Source organism: Triturus cristatus, chromosome 2_1 (assembly GCF_964204655.1).
Source record: "Triturus cristatus chromosome 2_1, aTriCri1.1, whole genome shotgun sequence".
In the NCBI taxonomy this organism is placed as follows: Eukaryota; Metazoa; Chordata; class Amphibia; order Caudata; family Salamandridae; genus Triturus; species Triturus cristatus.
This window is the reverse complement of record NC_140581.1, coordinates 860,468,776-860,491,630: the sequence shown is the minus strand read 5'-3', so window position 1 is coordinate 860,491,630 and position 22,855 is coordinate 860,468,776. Positions and strand designations below refer to the sequence as shown.

Sequence of the window (22,855 nt, the reverse complement as noted above, 5' to 3'; positions counted from 1 at the left end):
TTTTTTCGTGAACATTGTATTTTGAGAGCAAAGAATCCTCAATCTTGCTTTCAAGCTTCTGCAAATATTTGCATCTTAGCATTATACATAGCCTCATATTGTTAAACTTTGTAAATCTGTGTACACATTTTTTTAAATGGAAGCACTGTCATTGGTGCAGTTCGAGCTTATAACATTTATTTAGAATGCTCACCCTAATAATAAAGGCTTAATTAATGAACCATAAGTACAAGTTCGAACAGCATTAACATATGGACACAAATATTACCTCCACTGCGGACAATTCCCATCCCTGCTCCATAATGTTGTACTGTAAATTGGCAGCCAAAGGGTTTGTGCTGCAGGGGTTGGGCCTACTTGTCCAAAGGACAAAATAAACTTAAAAACTTGTTGTCCTTGACCCTAAACAATATGTCCTGGACATCGGGCTATAGGAATTTCAAACCCCTGTATATATTCATCCTCAAAGCAAAAGACTTCCTCTTTCTTCGTGCAAAAGTTGTCATCCAACCAATCAGATTAAAAGTCTTGTTTCTGTTCCGACCCCAGAGAAACAAGACACAGAAGGAATACGTTTGGAATCATGTCCTACTACAAGCAAACTTAACTACTTTATTCATCTAAACATTACAGTGAAAGTACCCAACAGTATCAGATCATAGTTCCATTGGTAAATCTACTTATTGTCAACGTCGTGAGCTTCATAGTAGTGGGGGAAGGTATTTGGAATGAGCGGGAGGGATAATCTTCGCTTCTGTGTCCTTAATAGCATTGAAACTTTCCTTCACGTCAGCTAGGAAATTTTATATTCTATGTCAGGATCAGACTATAGCTAGCTGAAATCTGGCTGACAACCAATGATGCCATTCCCGGGACTGGCTTAAACTGTAGCGTCTAAACATCAGAGTAGAGTCAGAGCACCAGTAGGCCGCCCTGAGAATATCCTTCAGGTGACCCCCAGAGAGAATGCTTTTGTTGTCATTCACCCCTTGTGGAGTGTGCCCCAAAAGATGATGCATCAATGCCAGCTTCTTGTAAAACCAATCTCCCCGACCGCGCGATAGAAGTCAGTGAAACTGGTTAATAAGGTTTCTTGATGGCAATGAGAAATTGAGCTGTCCCTGGAGGGCGGTGCTCGTCTGTCATGGCCTCATATGCCCTGAGGCATCGAACCACACAGTTTGGGATGAGAAGGAAAAGCTGGGTAGTGATCACTCTTTAGTTGGACTTGATTCTCCCAGAAATACTATAATGAGACCCCGTCTGGGGTTAACATACAAGCCATAATATCTAGTGATCTCACATCGGACACTCTCTTACATGAAATTAGACATAGTAAACGCCAACTTACCTGTTAGTTCCTTTCGTGATAAGTATTTGTTGTCCTGCCACGGTTGTAGCAGTTGCAGAACCACATTGACGTTCCAAAGGGAAGAATAGCGTGGTTCTGGAGGCGTAGACAGATGAATACCTCTCAAAAGTCTGTAGACCAGAGTATGTTATCCCGCTGGTATGTCATGGGAAGGCATATGACCTGCAAAGTAGCCAATCTACATTCATTGATTGTGCGATATGCCAATCTAAGACCCGCTAATTCAAAAAACAAATTCAGGATGTAGACTACATCTGCCCCCATTGGATCGAGGTCTATCTCTAAGAGGATGGAACAGGAGATATTGTTTGCTGCCAGACTTCCCACCGCAAAAGACGCTGCCAGGAGTTCCATATAATTGATGTGTAGATATTCCTCGTTTTCTGACCACTGATCTCCAGTGGTAACATCCCCACATCGAGCTCTCCATCCCTGGCTACTTGCGCCAGACTCGATAACTAGATCCTGCGCCGTGCCAAAGAGGACCCTGCCATTCCATGCGCGCATGTGGTCAAGCCACCAATGAATCTCTGATCCTCCTGCGAAAGGCTGATCTCCTGAGCATACCTCAGACCCATCCTGAGGTGCATTGCCTTCAGTCACTGGAGTGCTCTGTAATGCAACCGAACCTGGAAAATAGCCTGGATAGAAGAGGAAAGTAGTCCTGTGATGCTGGCCAGATGTCGTAGAGATAATGGGTCTCTCTCTAGCGTCTGTCGCAGTTCCCTGCTGATGAAAAACATTTTCCTCTGAGTTAACCTGAGTGATTGAAGAAGTGCACCTATCTCGAAACCCAAGAAGAATGGGATCTGGGTTGGTATGGTTTCAGATTTCTGTACGTTGACAATAAAGCAGAGGTCCTGGAGATGGGATCTTGTCAGCTGGAGTTGATCCAATAAGTTGTTTCGGTCCTGATGCTTTAGGAGAATATCGTCTAGATAGACTATAAGTTTAATCTCCTGCATGCGCAGCCATTCCATAACTGTCTGAAGTACTTTGGTGAAATACCATGGTGCGTGGACCGACTGAATGAAGGCGGGTGAATTTGAAGATCTGTTCCCCCCACTTGAACTGTAGGAAGTGTCTGTAGGGGGTGGAAAATCGGGACGGTGAGGTAAGCGTCCTTCAAATTGTCTTACCAGCCAATCGTTTGAAGCAGTATATCTCTGAGGAGAGGTATACCCTCTATTTTTAAATGCCGATACACCACCCACCTGTTGAATTCCTTCAAATTGATCACGGGCGGTATCCTTTGTCCTTTTTCTCCATTGGGAAAATGTTCCTGAGAATCCCCTGGGTTGGAGAACAGAAGGGGTGATCACCCTTTTTGCCAACAACTCGTTCACTTCCCGATCCTCCACCTGCATTTCCTCCTGTGAAACAAATAGGAGCCTGGGGCGAAAGATTTGACTGGGTGTTCCATTAAATTCAATGTGAAACCCCCTCACAGTTTAGAGTACCCACGCAACTCCTGTTTTTTCTACCTTATTGTGAAGGAACCTTTGCAACCTGCCCCCCACCTCTTGTAGGAAAAAAGGGGTATTGCTTACCGGAAGTACCACCTGGGGTGTTGTTGGCTCTCCTAAAGGCTCCGTTTCCACCACAGCCTCTGCCATTGGATGGGAAGAAACCCCATAACTTCTATTGGTCCTGCGACTGTATGGAACGTCTGGTCTGGAGCTTGTGGAGGTTAGAATAGTAAGTCCGGCTGGAGAAGCACCCCCTACCTCTTCTGCCCCCATCACAAACCTTTTGGCCAAAGACCTTGTGCATAGACTGCTTTGCTTAGTCAAGAGAGAAAAATGTGATGAATTTAGTGAGTTCCTTAATGATAGGTCCCAAAGAGACCTCCGTCAGTCACTGGTCCAGCCTCCGTGGTAGCCAATTCACCCAACTTGGGATCAATCTTTATTAGTAGCGAGCGTCTACGCTCGGTTGTCAACACACGTGGTTTTACCCCGAAAACATAGGGCTCGTTGAGTCCAACCAGAGTGTGGTTCCGTGAATTCTGAACCCATTCAATGAAGGTTGTCGTATCGTGATGATTTTGGTATCAGCGAACCGCGGCTGACAAGTGCGGTATGCGTAAGCGTTTTCGTCATGCTACACCGATGGATTCACTGTGTATTTGACGATCTAGTCTGCACCCGTGGGTTCCATTTTGTGCATAACCGCCATTTTGTGGTTGCCCTCACATAGGCTAATGACTACAGGATGACTGTGGCCAAGCGAGCCTCTAAGGACGCATACACCTTAGTTCGAGTTCGTGTTGACTTCAGTTTGACCTGAGTCAACTGACCCTGTTGCCCGAGGCTAAACTTGTTGAGCCAGTACCTTGTTAAGCAGCTGGTCAGATAGAGATCAAAGAGCAGGACATTATTGATTCTATGGCACACGCACACACCCCTCTATCTTTCCCTTCATCTGTTTCTGCTCCTTCCTTTTATGACCTTATGGCCTAATTATTGATTTGGGTTGAGGTCTTTTATGATGGGCCCGTCTGGCCTGTTCGAACAAGAATGCTGGATTTTTGCCTTGTCATTGGCGATGGGTTGGATAACTGTGGGTTTGTCGTTATGTGATGCCTCTGTAAATATCATCCTCTGATTGGTCAAATTTGTGAGTAATTGGTGCTAGCCAGGAACGTGGTTTTTGGCATAAAAGACGATGCTCCGCTCTATTATGTTGAGCAGTCTCCTGAGAACATACACCGTGTTGTACTTCTAGGACTACTGGCTGCAGCTAATAAAATTGATCTTTGATGTCAACAGAAGAATCCCGTGTCTCTGTACTCTAAGACAGGTGAACCCAAAGACTTCGGGCGTGTCCCCTGCGCCGCTGGGTTTAAATCCCGGTTCTTCAAGAGAGGGATCAACCAAGTCACTTGATTTGAGTGCCTCTTATCCCACATCGAGGATTTTTGTGAGGGGGCCTAAAATATTTAGCACATTGTCCTGGCAGGACTTCCAGGATCATTTAAGACCCTTCTTCGGGTCCTTAATAAACTTAGAAATAAATGTCGCCATCTTATTGTCTATCTCCTGGGTACAAGCAACTTTGCCGGCTAACGAGGGTCTGGGACATTCCGCCCTCAGCCGTCCCAGCACTTCTTAGTCCATCGGCATTCGAATACAACTGGCCTCATACTGTGCTACCTTATCGGCTGATATCCAATCACGGAGCTGGGGTGGTATATGTCTCCCAGATTTAACATGTCCGGCATGCCCATAGCATCCTATTTAACATATTTGGCACGCCCGCAGAATCCTGTGGGATAGGCTCACCGTTATCATCCAGCCTAGGTCTTTTGACATCGCCACAGTCTACCTAGTCTACCTTGCTCATCACTAGAGTCCCCATCAGGGTTATTAGTCGTTCCTGGCATTTGCGTTTACTCCCTGAGGGGAACAGGAAGGGTCATCTGAGGTAAAACCAGGTTGGGACCCCACCTCCTGGCTCTCAAAGGTGTCGAGACACAGGTCATGTATGCTTTGCAAAATCTTTCGAAAGCGCCCAAGGGTGGCGAACCAGCCCTATCCTTGGCGGCAGGTTTAGAAGTGCCTTTACCCTTAAAGGTACCCAAATGTCACTTGGAGGTGAATGCCCCTTACCTTCCCTGCCAGGGGGTAGCAATTGTGTCAGGCTGTAAGCTCAATAAATTGCCTTCTCAGGGGCTCCAAGGCTGACGATATTGCTCTCTGGAGAAAAGCACCAATATCATCCACCAATTCTTTGTGGATGGGAAGGAGCATCTGCTCCTCTTCCACGATTCCCAGTAGTCATTCTCTGCACCTGCCATGGATGATCCGGTATAGTTATATAGTGACCACGAGCTTGGAAAGAAAAACCCAGTGTGAACCTAATTAAAACGGCTGGGTTTGCCACTGCTTATTGAAATCAGCAGTGCTTACCTGCAGCTACCATAAGGGCAAGAACGAAACGAAGCACTGACTCGCCCTCTGATTAAACAAGCATTGGCACAACCAATAGGTCTCGCCTTTGGGACATTATAAGTGTTTAGCATATGTAACACAAAAGAATTATCAATGTACATTTTAATACAATGGGGAGGCAGTATACAAGACTTTGTGCTTCCATGTCTCTCACTAAGCTTTGTTAATGTGACGTGCAATAAAGTTGCAGACACATGCGCTATCCAAAATAAAAATACTGATTGTTTTTTTGAAGAGTTGGTAAGTGTAGGATTAAATTGGGTATTTGTTTTACATGTTGATGTTTTGAAAGTAGCTGTATAGTATAACAGCAACAAAACCTGTAGCACAACATCTATAGTTAATGACTTGAACCCTGTTCTCCACATTCCAAGTTTTAGGGTTCCCTCTCCATGCCAACCACCCCTAAAAAAGCAGAGACATGCTGCTAGTTTGGGCCTAGGAAACAAGGTTAAGTGCAGATTTTTCATCCAGAATGCATGGTGCTGCTGGATGCTGGACAAATCAGTGACATGCTAACAGCTGAACAGCCGGTACAGCAGGCCCTAGGGAGGAGGGGGGGTCAGAGGGGCACATTCTGCAGAGGGAAGATAAAACGGCCCTCTGCTCACCTCCAACATCTTGCTGCGAGCGACCTGCGCGCGCTGTCTCTGGGATGCAATAAAACGGTTTGTTTTCTGCAGGTGTTGCTATTTCTGGGGCATTGGGCAGAGGCATGCGATTTACATCGGCTGCACAGGTCATGAGAAGAAGCAGCACCAAGAGTCCGATCTCGGCCAAACTCTAGGATTTCTTGCCAGCTTTAGTCGATTTCTCTACCACTATCCATCTGGCTTTCCCATTTCCCCATTATTGTAACTCTAAGAGGAATTAAAAATATGACTCAATCGGAACAGAAGGGGTTAAAAGATAATGAGTGAAATAGCGAAAGGGCAAAGAAACGGAGAATGGGAACAGCGGAGATGGGGTTACGAGAAATGGAAGGAGGAAAGGGGTGGAGAGATGGTTGAAAACTGTCTTTAATCAAAGAGGGGGGAAAGTGCAATTCAGAAAACGTCTTAAAACCAATTTGGAAAACCATGCTTGCATATATTTTTCCATTTGGTTGTCAAAAGATTTGTCAATGCCATTTTACGGATTAAGGCATGTGCCAGTGCGCAGGGGCTTTCCACTGATATTCAGACTCACGACCCCCAGGTAGAAATGCCCCTAAGCAAAGCGAGACCTTTATCTCGGCACAATCCTCAACAAGTTGTATGTCAATAACTCTCCGCTCTTAAAGCAGTTGAACGCAGCGGGAGGAGTTCAGGGAAACCCCCCGCGCTGCCTCCCGGCTGCAGGACTCTGTCGCTACAAGGAAACTTCCCTTCCTTTAGATGCGCAGAACCCCCTCCCCAGTCAGTGGTCTCCGGGTGCTGAAGAAAGCCGGTCCGAATGGCGGCATGGGTTAGGGGGGTTTAAGAGGGCTGTGGTCTGGCACACTCTGCTCCCTGTGGGCTCAGATGTGCATCTGCTGAGGAGACACCGGGGCAGCCCTCTTCAGCATCCTTGCGTCAGTCTCATCTCAGAAACTCATCTTCTGGGGTGAGACGCTCTGCCCTTCACGTGGAGACGTGGTGTACAGAGGGAGGGGGCACTGGCAGGGGAAGACAAGGCAGTGGAGATATATATGGGAAGGCAGTAAGAACATCGCAAGCCCCTGGCAGCCCAGCTAAAGTTTTGCCTGGTTTGTTGGGGGTGCTCTCATTCTGAACTGCAATTGCATTTCTGCGCGTGCAAGTTTGTATACAGTCATCTAATAGTCTAAGGGCCGGAGTACACGTTTGTCGATGTATTCCAACTCATATGTTAATGTTTGAAGGTATTAAGCGCATTCGATAACTTTACAAATGCAGCGACAAGTCGATTTAAGAAAACTTTACTAATTATACGTGTAGTGGGAAGCAGGCCGCAGTTTCATCGCAGTATAAAGTGACAACAAGCGGTCTTCAACACGGACAGGGCGGAGCGAGAGGGCGCGCAGCTGCAAAAGGGAAAGCAGCTGCAGCGTCCACACGCTTAATGACCCGTGAAAGACAGATGGCGGTTGCGAATGTGCATGCTCGCGTGAACGCAAACGCTAGGCTAGCCAAAATGTGGGGTAGTACTTTAAAAACCCACCTACTAAATGTCTTGCAGCGCATGCGCTGGCTCAGCGAGACCTAAAAGGACTGTGTTTTTTAGCTCTGCAAAGAAAACCGCTTATCTGGAGCTAGGAGAATATTGAGGCACAGAAAACCCTCTTCTCCCCTGTACACTCATTCATATACTGTCTTCTCTTCACTGACTGGCCGAAGGAGAAGACAGAGCTGCGCAAAGGCAGGGAACCAAGCACATTGTAATCCCCGAGGTAGGTATCCTCATGCATGAGGAGAGGAGGCACACTAACACCAAACATCCCCTAGAGGGGTTGACAGCACACTCCGAACCTCGCTAGCCAAGTGGGTTCATCGCGGGGCTCTCGCGTGTCCTAGTGGTGCCGCACAGCCAGCAGTGTTCCGCCAATGCGCCACAGCAGCTTTTCAAAAGCGGGCTAATCAGCCCTGTGATAATAAACCGGCATAGGTTACAATAAAGCAACAGTTTCGCGTGCTACCTAAGGATAACAAACACAGCGCATTTAACAACACATAAGCACAAAAGCATTCACTAAGCAGGGCTCGAAAAATGTACTCGCCCGCTCGCAAATGCGAGCCAATTTCTTTCAGGGCGAGACAGTTTTCAGACCTACTTGACCGGCCTGGCGAGTGAGCTCTTCATTCCCAGCCAGCAGTCCGAATACCTACCAACATTAACTTGCTAAGCGATATCAGTACGGGCGAAACGGGCAGAGAAGGAAAAGGACTCTGTCTTTTCCTTCGTGCCCAAATAGGACAAATACATTGTCTAGTTCCTCTGCCGCTGGCAGCGGCCCCCCACCCCCTTTTTGTTCCCTCTCTCTCTTCCCTCTCTTACTGTCGTCCTCATGCTCATTTAGTAAAACCAAGACTTCAAGAAACTTATAGTATCTTCTCTTTCCTCCTTTCGTTTATTTGCTCCCTTGTGAAATGGATCCAAAAAAGAAAAACACTTGCTGGATACGTCGGCTTTTTCTGACATTTTTCAATTTCAAGTGCAGCCTCGGGGTGGAGAGAAATAAAACATTCAAAATATGAAAATACTAAAGCAAGACAGAGTGGTTGCAATGTGGCCAGATAATCCAGATTGAGTTATTCACCCCAGTACACATTAGCGCCATTTTACAGTGTTTGCCAGTGAAGCGCTACTTAGGTTTTCTCCGAGCTCTTTGAACAACATTGTTTTTCCTGGGTGGGAAAGTGCACTATTCATGGAGGTACTGAAATACCTGCTTGATGGGTGAATTGGAAAACAAAATGCATACTGTGGCTCTGTATTCACAAACGTGGTCTTTTTAAACCACACTGCTTACGTTTTGTAAGTATATAAGCAAATTTGTATGCAACCAATTTGTGGGTCAAGTGCATTGATGTTCGGTCGACTAGAAAATTCTAGTCACTAGACCTGCAGGTCAAGTAAGATTTTTAAGATTTGTCGAGCCCTGCTAAGGAAAAGCACTTATCTGGCTGCTGAGCAGTGAAGAAAGAGGAAGTGATTTTCCTTGGCGGATGAATATATAGAACTTACTCTGTGGTTGGTGATGTGCTGAGTTCAACAATAAAGACTCATGGGATATGTAGTCTTTGGTTAAAAGCTTTACTGATGTTGGTTATGGGCAGCTGAGTGTATAAAATGAAAGAGAAATGCATAATCTGAGCCTCCGGTCCTGACAGTCTACTCTTGATCAGTGAGTTTACTTCTGTGCACCAAAGAATAAACAATCACCAATCTGGATTAATATACATTCGCAACTAGAACTTTAGTAAAACCCTATCACATAGTGTGGATGCGGCGCCACACAACACAAACCTCAACCGTAACAGACAAGTTTATACCTCATGATCCTTTACAAAATAATGCGTAGACCGTGACAAAGGTTGACACAAAACACATTTAATAAACGGCAACAAAATCAACTTAAAATGAGACAAAATCATCGAAATTGCAATAACTAAAACTCCTAGTATCTCACACTATCATGATGCATTTCCCTACTTATAATCACTTTTCCCTAATTTATCGATCAACCTCAGGAGCACTGCTATTAATCTGCATGAAGGCACTGGAATTCTGGAGTACAGAGTGAATCAGGGCAGTTTAGGTTTTGGGTCTAATTAGCTGTAGCATCAGGATCCTGTTCAGACTCTTCAGATTTACTTTCGAACCCAGTGCTTAATTTGTAAAATATTAAGTGCCAGGGCTCTGACCAGGAGGCCACTGCAACTTGCCCTTGTCATCACTGTCAAAACAAATACTAAGCATCTAGCAATTTTAATGTATATTGTATTCCTAAACTACCGTTGTTCTGCTCATCTCTAAATTAGATTAGCAGCACAATCTAATGTGACATGCCTTTGTCCTCTGGCCAGCTCTCTGGGTGTTTGCATATCAGCGACTTCTAGCACATTTAAATCATTGTGGTAGAGAGCCCCTGTTTTGAGTAGCTTGCTTATTTCCCCTTATTTTCTCTACCCCATCCTATTCCAGGGGCCCCCTTTGTTTGAGTGGTTTTCTGGTCACTAATTCGGTTCAATATTTAATAACCATTCAGAAATTAATGTAAAGCAAATTAGGCTTGATAATAAAGATTGACAAATAATATAATCAAACCATGAAGAATTACTGAAAAACTTAAAGGCGTTCCAGAAAGCAAAATAAGAGGTTAGAAGTTAGTAAATTAATTAATAGCTGATGCTCCGAATAAAATGCAAAAATGAATAAGCAGAACCAAATAAATGTAGCTCTAAAGAAGTAAACCAAGATTATTAATCGGAGGTCCGACTGAAGTGCAGTCTCCACCTAAGTGTTAAGGGAAAGTGAGCCCAACACCTTCAGGGATTACTTTCTTTATAATGCAAAATACACATGAAACCTATACATGAATACGGTTCCATTAGAACTCTTACAGATTGAACCAATCATGTTAAAGGAATGTTTCTGAAATCACAATTATCTGCACTATCCTACGGATTCACATAATCCATCCCTCCTGCTAGTTGTGACTCCCCAAAAAGTTATAAGCCTGTTCCAAATTGATAGTAAACCTAGTGAAGCTGATTTCAATTTTTTTCTCTCAAGAACTTTTTCAGTTGGTCACATCAGTAGTTAGTGGATATATCGTTATTGGCGCATAAATCGCCTGTGTGCAAAGTGAGACAGAAATGAAAACATGGCTTTATGCTGGAAGGTGGCTGCAAGCAGAATAGGCCATTTTGAATTTGAGGCCTGCATTGATTAATGTTACCATGAGCATAGTTTCTTATGCATAATGTCTTCATTTCAACCATGTTAACTTTATTTATCGTGATAGTACTATAATATATAAAATAATGTATCGGGAAGTATCACCATGTAGTTGAGAAATGCAGATTGCCTTTAGTGAACGCGTGGTAGAAAATGACATAATGAAACGAGAATTTTTTTAAAGAGAGATACGTTGCGTAATCATGGCTTTTGTGAATGTTTTGTATCGGTTTTTGGCCAACCATTTTAATTCGGAGCAGCGGCTTTTGGTACTTGGTGGTAAATGAGTTCATGCATGTGTCGTCAAAATTGTGATCTGTATTCAAAGTACCCTTCCTCAATCTAGCAAAAGCTACAGGAACATGCTGCATGTGGTGCAAGAGCGCTGAGGTCCAACGCGTGAGAAGCTGGAAAAAGTTTAAAGTCTCAGGTGCCCTAATGCAAAGCTATTACTGTTTTAGTGCATGCCAAGTGGTGATGCTTTGAAAATAGACTTGGACCTCTGCCCTTAGGCGCAGAAAGGTTTAACTCTTCATGAAACGGGCTAGACTTGTTTGTGCCATATGCAGATAAGCACATACTTTACATGCCGGGCATTTGTTAGTGTTGCTCTTGGACAACACCTTGCTTTAATTCAGAAAAATATGCTAATAGGCGGATTCACAAGCATTTTGCACAATTACGTTTGTTTTATGACGAAAAAGCAACAATTTGTAATGACCAGTCCCACATTCTGATTCAAAGCATTCTTCTACTGAAAGGGACTAAAAAAATATCAAACAATATTTTGGAATAATGGAATGGTCACATTCGCATGTTTTGGTTAATAGATTGTGGAAGGTGCCCTGCAAAATGCAGTGAAAAGCTACACGCTCTCGGATTTGTGGATAGTCGCAACATTTAAGTGGTAATTAGCCACCTCAATTGCTTGCGGATTTACTCATGTAAAAGTTAGTAGTAAGATTTTCTGAGGTGGCGGGGAGGGGGTTATTGGTAAAGAAATTCCATATATATACTGGGTATGTAGCAAAAATGGGTTTGATTTAAGGGTAAAACAAAATTCGTCTGGAAAAAGAAAATTTCCAAATATTTTTTCATCACTTGCATGTGTGAATTCTGTTATTCGTGGAAATTTTGTACATGTAAATGTGCTTTTGAGTTCTATTGAGAACCTTCATATGTTGTAGATTATCTGGAGTGTTAATTGTGACTTCCCAAAAATTAGAAGCTTGTTCCAAATTGATAGTAGACCTAGTGAAGCTGATTTCTATTTTTTCCCCTCAAGGGCTTTATCAGTTGGGCCCACATGAGCACATAGTGCATGGCATTTGGTACATTGGAAAGCTGGAAGCCTAAGTCGGTCTTTCCTCCAGAATTAAAATGTGTGAACTGCAGATTACTGCATGTTGCAGCAGGTAGCGTTCAGGTCACTGAGCCATCCTGCCGGTCAGTCCCCTCTCCCCCATGGTCTCGAGGTCACATAGACCTGGCAGAATAAATGGCATTAAGGGTGATATGGTTTTATCATTGGGTGCATTGTGCAAAATATGTTTGTATTCATCTTTTTGTTATTTTTGAAACTGTCAACTAATAAAACAAAATATGTATTCATATAATTGACAGAGATAGTCCGCACAGGAATGTGCACAATAAATGGTGATCTACAGTACACTGTTAAAGACAGCAAGTGCAAGAAGGGCATCTGGTACTCCGCAGAAGGCCGGTACCCCTAACACTCATTACTGGCTGATTTCCATAACACTCCCTACGATACTTTCATCAGTCTAGCCTTTGCCAACCTGTTGAACACAAAGCTTGGTCATCTGTCTGTACCAACCATATTCACCCAATTCATCTCTGCCCTCTGGTGCTTTCACCTCACCTTCATTACGTAAGCATCTTCAAAGGGATCCCCATACATCTTTAGGACGTGATGTGTGTGGCAGCAATGTAACATAACGTTTGCGTTCTGTACTGGTGCAATGGATATCTTATAGCCGGTCCTTTACAATATGTACTGGGCTCCTCCCCAAGAAACACCTTCCCTTCTCCTGGCCATTACCAATGCTATGACTGAGAAGCATTTCAAGGAAGTCATCAAATTCTTATTGAAACCCAACTGGGCCATCAATGGTGTGAGGGGGCGACAACATCATTGATTGTGAGGCAAAACGTTGCCACCAGTATTTATTTGAGCAGCATGGGTCCTGTGCAGCCCAGGGTTAACAATTCGCCACTGACACCAGTAGCTTCTGTGTCCACGTCTAGCCCAAATGGCTTCAGCCTCACTGTGGTGTATACAGTTCTGTGCAGGTATTTGTAGTGCTGCAACCTATGTCTGCTATTTAAAGAGACAATCCTTTTCTGATAGCAGTATTGCCACTATTGGTCGGACAGCACGTGCCCAAATCTGCATTCCACTATTTGGCAGTTTACCTGGAGCCAGCCAATTCATTGTTTATATAAGATATAGCACAATGTAGCAAAGGAAATACAACCAGCAGCATTAATTCATTCTGTAGCTGTGGTTCACCTGGACAGGAGGGGGTCGCATTTCGGAAGACCTAGACCCATCGTATACAGCCTCAGGTAGCTTTGCATGTGCTTTATGCTCCATCATGGCCATCAAGCGGGGGTTGTCTAACAGTGGCGGCTCTGATGAATACAGTACCTCAGTGTACAGGGCTGCTGCTACCTGATGCCAAACACATACAGTGCATGCCACTATAAGTATCTTGGAGGAGGGCCTCTGTAATGGTCTAGCTATTATTATTGTGAGTGGACAGTGAGGAGCTGTTTCTGCTTCTACTGGAACATGGGGTTCTAGGTGAAATAACCAATGAAAGGCAACGCATACTTTCTCTACCCTGGAAAATTGTTACATAATGTTTGACATCCTTAGTCATTTGTTACTGTTATGTCTCAACTCACCTCATACTGCTTTATAGCCCACACCACTTTAAACAATATTGTGCACAAGCTTTTAAATATTCTGGTCAGAGGAACAGCGACATTAACATATAGGTATAAAAACCTGAGGAAGCCCACCATTTTAATAAGCGTGATCCTACCGGTCATCGACAATGGGGGGTGTTCCCATCTTCAGCAATGTCCTGTAACCTAGTAATCCCTGGGCCACAGTTGTCCTTGAGTATTACCTCTTTATCATGATGAATTCGAATCCCCAAGTAGTGCACTATCTCTACCCGACACAGCAGAGGGAAGTCCCAGACTGGCTCCACTGTAGTTGTGGTCCAGGGGAGCCTCTCGGATGTACTGCAGTTGATCTAAAGCCTAGAATAGATGATGTCCAAAACGTAAAAATGTCCTTGAGCACTTCAGAGACATTGCAGTTTAGTTTCCTAATGCATAGTATGATGTTTTCTGGCTTATCTGCAGCCTCCTAGTTGTACGTCCTTGCTGGAATGGTATTCCCTGAGAGCACAGGGTAAGGGATCCCTTTGCAGTCTCAAACTGTCCAAAACTGTGACAATGGACCTCCTTGCCTAGTGCCTCGTGTTATCCTAAAATCTGGCAATACATCTTCATAGTCCCTCATCTGGGCCCAAGATGTTGAAACTGAAGTGAAAGAAATCCTATTGTCCCTAAGCCCAATCCCTTGACCCTAAAAGTTGCAAATATGAAAGATCATTCTAGTGACTCGAAAAATTCTGTGTCCAGCACCACTACCCCCACGATGGATAGATCTGGGTATATTTCGTGAGCAAAACCAAGAAAGGTTCAGAGATTTAGTTGTGGAGTGGTTCAGTATAAACCCTAATTGATCTGACAGCACCAGCCCTTCCATGTATGCCATGAGTTTCTTAGCTGTAATCTTCATTAGTATCTCTGTACCTATGCTTATTAAAGAGAGTCACCTGTATGAAGCGCTGAGGGAAGGGGAACTTACAAGGTGTAAGTATTATAATGAGGACTATTTCCCTTAGTGAGGTCAGGATAATCCATGTTTTCTCATAAATATCTACAAGGTGTTGGGCACCCCAGGTTCATCATTATCCCGAAGTCATTAACCTGACCATAGATTTTCTGGTCAGTTTGATCTCTGATAGTGATATTGGTTGCATTAGAGGCTTTTGCTCTTTCAATCTTTCTTGGTACACATTAATATGTTCCGTGGAATCAGCGCTTCCTTTATAGTAGTATAGTCAACACTGACTGTATGTTGGGTGTGCTACTAAACACCTTTCCTGTTGCGTCTTCACTTTAAATTATCTCCAGGGAGGTACATTGTGATATTGTTAACCTGGCTAGAGCTCTACCTGGATGGTTCCCCTTACCAAACCACCAAGCTGCTACATTTTTGTTTAGGTATTTGACTCTCTATTTGCTTCCTTCTGGCCTGGAATTCTTTTCTTTTTAGGTCGAATCTAGGCAACGCATGCGCTGCTAGGAGGCATGCAGTAGTGGAGTATTGCTTTGAAGCCCCGCCCACATTTTTAATTGGCTTGTGTCATTGTCCTTCGTATCCGCTGGCTTCCGAGTCGTTATTAGGCTTGTTAGTCCCTCCTTAGTACCGCCTTGTCTGCATTTGTTACCTCCCATAACGACTGGAACTTTTACTGGTGTTGTTACATGGTCTGCTTTATCTAGTGGGTGAGCACTATTTTATTTAATGCTCTTCCCCTATTCCACCCACTACTCCACAGCACGTCGTCACTTTTATTTTTACTAATGGCAGTCTACGCCGCCCGCTTTTAAAATTTATTTTAGCAGCTTATTTTTGACTTTTTACTGTTTTGTTTACTAGCGCCCATACGGCGCTTTCACATTCATAGAGGCTGCTCCCCTTTCTTTACACAAACCGCGTCTAAAGAAAGGTACACGACCGATAATAGTGAAAGTGCGGCGTGGGCGCTTTTACCAAAAAAAACCCATCTGTTTGTCAACTTGACAAGCAGATGCTGTTTCACTTTAATGTTGGACACGCCCCATTCTTAGACGCGGCTTGTCTAAAGAAAGGGGCGTGGCCGTCATGAATGTTAAAGCACCACATGGGCACTAGTAAAACAAATATTTGCAGTGCAATAGGTCTCGCATTTGCGAGAGTTTAAGCTATTGCATTTTCAATAGCGTAAACACTCGTTAATGAGACCCTTTGCATTGCAAATGCTTGTTTTTATTTTATGTTCCTAGCGTCTCCAGACAGTGTTTGTTGTAGTATTCTATTTCTAATTTCCTAAGATCCCCTTCCATCCAAAGTGCGGCGATTTGATTTAAGCATGCCAGCTTGCTTTGCAGTGCTGATGCAATGCCTCTTATGTAAGCGTTAAACTCCTTCCATGTAATACTCTGACTAGTTACAGACACAAAGGTTGGCCAAAAATACCCATTAATGGCCTGTCATACCTCGTCTTTAAACAGTATGTCTAATAGCATCTGAGAAGGGAATCGCTATGGTCTGTATTTGTTACCCACATCCGGGAAAGTTTCCTTCCAGTCTGTAAGCGAGTGATCCAACAACACCTGGGCCCATATCCCTGTCTCCGTCAACTGGGTGCAGACATCCTGTGTAAGAATCCAGTTGTTTATGCTTGATTCTGAACAGTGACGTAATGCATATAAACACTGCCATTCCAGTTTCACCATATGCTACTAGCTCGTGCTGATACATAATGTTTATCTTCGCTTGAGAGACAGCCGAAAGAGCTGTAACTGTGGTGGTGGTCCTATACAGTGCAGGATCAAGGATAGTATTACATTTGCCTTCCCATAATATTGAGCAGATATAAGTAGGCATACATGCAGAGGTCAGATCCTCAAAAAAGTGGGGGCAACCTTAATCGTTCCATAAGTGGTGTTGCTTAATATACCTTGCACAATACAGTAGTGCCCTTCCACATATGCAACAGTTTGGACATACCAAAATTGCTGCTCTCTTCTAATCAATATAACTAAGCTCTTTTATTGTGCATTATATGCTGAAAAATTGATGTGCACCCCAGCTTCTAGTGAAATTCCTTTTTAGATTGCATTAATGCTGTGGAGTTACTGCATTAGTCCAAGTAGACCACCACCTTCTATACTTGTGATGTTCTAGAAAATCATGCTATTTGAGGGGTAATCTTGACTGTACCAGCTAACTTCTCTCTAATCATGCCTGCACTTGCCTCACCCCCTTATCTTACCTTGCATGTCTTTAAACATCTCAGTGGAAACCACTGTCTGCCATCTCCATTATTTTGCCTTGTCTTTCAAGGAATATATGCCCATCCGGTAACCCACCCTGCACATTGAATCCCCCATCTTCCAAATAATTACTCCTCCCAAATTCTGAAATCAAACACATGAACCTTACCATAACGTTACTTGAACCAAAAATATTTCTGGCAACACTTTGTGTGTACTGTTCTCCAGTGCCAGACCACAACCTCACTGGGAAACTTGAGTTAGAAGACCAACCCAACACTGTGGAACATATTTCTGCAGACTTTCTCCCCATATTGTCCATAGCATGTACACAGGTCCAATCCTGCGCCTGAAAAAGAAAAGAAGATAACATCTGTTCTCTTGCTATCCTGGTTTTACAACGGGAGAAGCACCATCCCTCAATAGGGAGACCACAGAGGTACAGTTATCATTTTATGGGATGCAGCACGTAGCAATGTGATGGATGAGCAAGTGTGAGCGATGGACAATAATTTTTTTATAGTGTGTTATTCTGGCACCTTTGATTAGCTCTGCAAGTCCCTTTATTGTGTTAGTTGTTTATCTTTCATGTTCTATCTAGATCTGATTTCCTATGCTTGCTCTGTGATCTTTAAATCTGCAAGAGGCAACAGAGTGATAAAGAGTGAAGGGGTAGGGGAAGGGAATCTGAAATCTGCCCTGATGGGCTTTGTTACTGTCCTACTTTATAAGATTTCTATTATGAGGAAAGCGGTGGAAGGAAAGGCAGCGTGGAAGAATTATAGCAGTGGGAAATTGTCATTAGGTAGGTTGCGGGTCTCCGGGTGCAGAGTCGTAGCAGATACTTTGAGTGCTGATTGGGGAGAGGTAGGTATATTCAAGCTGCATTCCGAGATTATTTTGAGGTTATGTTGAATAGAGGTTACCAGTCTGGATTGAATGGTTGTCTGTTTACTCGGTATGGTGTGCCTGTTTATTCTGTTGGGACTCTGGATAGTGCTTGTATTGATATGATTATCATTCTGAGTTCTGTCCCAGGGTCACCTGTTGATGTATTATCTTGGGCACAACCATTCTTTCCCCTGTCTTATGAATTTTATTTTCTCTTTGGATGAATCCTGACAAATGTCACACCATCTTGCGTTCCACAAGCTTTTCTAGATTTAAAACGATATTCCACAAAAGTCACCTTGGAAAGGAAAGAAAACAAAATATGACTGTAGAAAGCAAAATAAAATTGTAGTAGTTTGAGTTTTGGAATATTGCAGCTGCGTTATTTGGTTTCTGGCTCAGCCAGCACCCAAGGAAACCCACCAACCTCAGACATCTCTGAAAACGACACATCAATGCGAGTCCTAGTTAGTGCATCCCACTGGTGCAGCATGCATAGAGCGGTCCACAAACTCCAAACTTTGGTTAAAAAAAGGGAATTCCCTCATATGACGGAAATTTCTGTAGTTTGTAGGTACAAGCAGAAGCCCCAGCAGAACGGTTCAGAACTGTGACTGTGTGAAGTAAGTGTAGTGTCCATGTGATCTTAACACTGTCACATTTTTGGCCCATTCCTACCCCACAAAACGGGCCCTCACACACTTGGGGCATTAATACTATCAGAAGAAGTATGAGAACGTTGGCTTGTGGGACATCTGCCTGGTTCCTTTAAAGAGATTTTTCGAGAAATATTGTTCTCTTTGTGGACACTCTGCCCTGTTTCAGCTGGACTAACATGAGTGTATTTGTGTCCTATCCTGAGATTTTCTGGGAGCCCTTTCTTATTTATTGACGAAGACACATCACATCAAAGGCCCTCGAATAATAGCGCCTTTTCTTTTGTTACAGAGACTCGATGAGAGGTTGATGAGCATATCTTCAGAGTGTGATATGCGGCAGAATCCAGTTCGGCAGAGTGACATTAAGTGGTGACACTGACGAGCTGCCAAGATGAAAGCAATCTTTGGTAAGGCTAGATGAACTGTAAGTGTGCTTGACGGTGTAAGGGGCTTTACCCTTAGTTCAAATGGGTTAATTGCCATGCATAGTATTAAATGTTTTAGGGGCACTGGAGAAACTGAAGAGTACACTGGAGCTCTGGTAGAAAACTTATACTGTACATATAATAATTCTCCTGGATGTTTCTATCTCCAAAGAAGATCAGTTCCATGTTGGTATTCTACTCTGAGTAGCTCACTCAGTTCAAGGGAGTGTGCAACTAAGCCTGCCACATCCTTTGAGGTGATTAGACAAATCACAATTTTCATATTCTGAAGCTCTTCTATGAGTTTGCTGACTGTGTTGATGTGAATTCCTCTTACTGACTTAAATATGTAGAATTATATTTATTGTTCTCGACGCAGTAGATAATTTCTTTTCATGAAAGAAACATTTAGTTTCCTAAGAATGTGTACTCCATGCAGGTTTATTTGCTGTGTTATATAAATGACTGACAAAAGATTTCATGTGCGACTTACGTTCATGAAAAGGATACTACTGAACATTGCACAAGTACAGCATTACATAAAAGAAAGAAAAATTACAATGCATTGGGCCGTACTATTCATGACTGTACTCTTTGAGTACTTACAACTTTCATATAAAACACAGGACTGTTTATTTGTAAATGATTTGCCTGAAGTTGGGATATGTTGAAAGGTATATTCAGAAAAAGGGCTATTGCATACCTCATTTGTTCAGTGTATCACTTACTCAGGCTGCTGAACCTCACCCTTGTATGAGACGTATGGGATCCTCTCCTGTTTACCTCGCAGTGTCTGTGCCAAAAGTGGTAAATCACAACCTTTTGCCAATTATAACCACTATGTATGAGGTATGAAACATATGTAAAAAACTGTTTGCCTTGGATCTGGTTTCCCATGAAACGAGATCTGGACTCACGTGGGGTAAGTAGTAAGAACTAAAAAGAGGGGAAGGGCATTGCCTTTAAAGAGAGAAGGACATTGGTCTATTCAAAAACAATCCCCAGATAAATACTTTGTAGAAGAAACTCTCAAACGTTAAATTATTTAACTCCAAATTGACATTTTGCAGCTGCACTATGGACAGGTCATCAACCAGAATGGACAATTAGTAATTAGAGGTCCCTATATGTCTGGTGATGATTTCCATGCTGTGAAGGGAGCTGCCTCTGCGGCAACTCCGCTCCCAGCACTGCAGATTTGCTGGGTAGGTGCCATATTTAAAGTGCTGGGTCGGCAAAAACCATCACTGAGCAGTGGACCAACATACTTCAGATTCCAAACAGTGGTACTCTCTAAACCATATTTGCACACTTGCCTAAAGAAACAGCTCTTTTTTTGACAGCTTGTTGCATTTGTGACAACCTAATGCAGTTGGTTCAAATCAGGGAAAATTCGAATTGTTCCATGACTGAATATTACATTTCCTGCACCTACGCATAAGGGGAGAGGATGTGGCGTTATGGTTGAGCTGCTGTGGAACTGGGGAAGCAGGTTAGAGTCTCGGCGTCATGCCCAATATACTGTGTTTCTGGGCAAATCACCTATTCTCCAAGTGCCGTAAAAAATAATTAATGTGACCTTGTGTACTCACTGGTGCTCATGTAAAGAGCTGCTATACCCAGTGCTTGAAATGGAAAAATAAAAGTGCAGGTACTCTGTAGCAGAGTACCTGATTGTTTCCGAGAAGTGCCGGTACTCTCCAATTAAAAGTAAAGCATTTCTCTTGAAGTGCCGGTATTCTCCCTCCCAAAATAAACAAGGAAAAAACGCACGCAAAAAAGCGCTCGCCAGTCAGTCACTGTTTATTTTTGCATTGCGCTGTCACTTTAAGTACGATGCAAAAATAAACATGCTGCCTGCTTTCCTTCTGCCATGAAAGGTTTCTTGTCTTTATGGGGCCATGTGTTTGAAACACATGGCTCCATAAAGATAAGAAAGCTTTTACCACACACGTAAGGCAACTGAGCCAGTCCAACTGGGACGGCTCTAAAAGAGAAAAGTGTACGTCACTGGACGCTCTTTTCCAATGGCTGGCCACCGTTTAGCATAAACGGTGATGCCAGCCAATCGAAAAGAGGGGCGGGGCTTAAACCCCCCGCTAGTGAAAGCTACTCTAAATCATTAAATCTCGCCAGTGAGACTGCGCATATCTGCGCAGTCTATGCCAGGCGAGACCTAAAAAGTGGCGGTAATCTGTACCGGACAGTACCGGCCCATTTAAAGCACTGGCTATACCTTTTGGTCAAGTTTATGATATAGAAAACTACAACAAACAAAATAACACGTGCACACAAATTGCGTATATCCAAGGCCATCTTATTCCACCTCCCATTACGTATGCCTTATCTGATGCATTATTCATGATTCTCGTGACTTGTAGAATCTCAGGGGCCTAGTCACAAAGGAAAATTTACACATGAGTAAAACTACACTTGTAAATTTACTCTTACATTTTGTTAAAAATCTATAGCTTTTGGCTATTCACCAATTCCAATTGCAAATGTACTACAAAATGTAGATTAACATGTCTTCACCCTCTAAAACCGGGGGTGCAGCCTACTTTGAGTGTAAAGTTACTACAGGCAAACAGAACTCCAAACACTAGTAAGTGTACTCAGCTGAGATCTGTGGTAAGTCCAGCACCACATGCTACCAATCACTGGTACTTCTAATTAACCAACAGAAAAGCTGCCAATACTGATGCTCACTCAAATTTCACATTTAAACCAACAACCAGACGACCAAAACACACTGGATGGGGAAAATGGGATTTTTTTATTTTTCTTTATCAAATATCTTTAACCCCTTGAGTGCCCGCCCCTTTCCCCGCCCTGTGCCGGCCGTTGCATTAGCGGGCGGGGTTTATGACGATCTGGTCTCGTCATGGGCACAGCGCAACCGCGGCCCATGACGAGACCAGCTCGTCATGGGCACTCAAGAGGTTAAGCCTAATCTTTATTATTTTTTATATTGCAAAAACATTTGTTTTTTAGAAATATCAACATTACACATAAAATGTGAGTTGAACTACACTGAAGACAACACAACGACACTTAACACAAAGACAAAAAAATTGGGATACATTTTCAATCAAAAAAATTTCAATCAAAGTTTTTAACAATAAACCATTAATCTGTACAGCTCATGTTCTCTACAAATTTTAGATCTTCCGGTTTACATTAATCTGTACTTCTGAAGCTTATTTCAATACAAAACATTTTCGTTTTTTTCATTCAGAGGTCAATTTCCAAATGGTGGACCAACTGTGCTCACTTTTAAATTTGTAATCTTTATACACCTAGTCAGTAGCGAGCATCACGCGGTCTACTTGTTTTCATGGACACCTATTTGGTATAGACTAACAAATAGTCAACGCGTTTCGAACCCTTAGGACATAAATGTCAGGTTCTCCTCAGGACATGGAACATCAAGCTCAATCTTGTCTTATAAATGAATACCAATCTCCTTGTTCACCAGTCGGTGAACCAAGTGACAAAATGCAGCTTTAGACCTGCTGTGCTTTCACATGTTCGTCTTTCTTTGGAATCACATCCCAGAATAATTTTAATAATCTTTAGCTGCTCCTTGGCATGCCTTATGCGATAGTGTCTTCTACCGTGGCAGTACTTCCGGGTCAATCACTGGTACTTCAGAACCCTCCAAATGAAATAATGGAGGCAAGATGCTGTGCAACATGGGCAAAAGAAAAAGGAGAAAAAGCAAAAAAAAGGATTTGTTGATGCGGCCGCAGTGGCTTTGTTGCTATGTTGACACATTTTCGTACGCATGTATCATTACATGCATACCTCGGGACCCAATTGGAATAGAAATAAAAGTAGTGCAAAAGGGCTTTTTTATAGCAGAGGGTTTGGCAGCAGTTTGCTGCCTGGTCCTCCCCCAAAAATGACAAAACATGAAATATTTTTTTTTAAAAGTCCTGGGGGAGGGCAACAGACGAGTGAGTGGCCACAAGCAACTGCTAGTGGGCAGGGTGAGAGAGGAAAAGC

At 43.2% G+C, this 22,855-nt stretch overlaps 1 protein-coding gene and 1 long non-coding RNA gene across 4 annotated transcripts in view; one reads left to right on the top strand and one right to left on the bottom strand.

The window, feature by feature from the left end:
* Positions 1–22,855, top strand: part of KANK1 (KN motif and ankyrin repeat domains 1) — a 634,838-nt gene that overhangs the window by 328,080 nt on the left and 283,903 nt on the right. For all 3 annotated transcript variants that reach the window (XM_085632970.1, XM_085632973.1, XM_085632974.1), the window contains one exon: positions 18,712–18,829. The gene's annotated coding sequence lies outside the window, so the exon portion shown is untranslated. The remainder of the gene's footprint in view (positions 1–18,711; positions 18,830–22,855) is intronic.
* The window catches only part of LOC146865987 (uncharacterized), a 248,711-nt gene that overhangs the window by 136,795 nt on the left and 89,061 nt on the right, over positions 1–22,855 (bottom strand). The window contains exon 2 of the long non-coding RNA XR_014970365.1: positions 17,042–17,221. This is a non-coding gene — a long non-coding RNA (uncharacterized LOC146865987). The remainder of the gene's footprint in view (positions 1–17,041; positions 17,222–22,855) is intronic.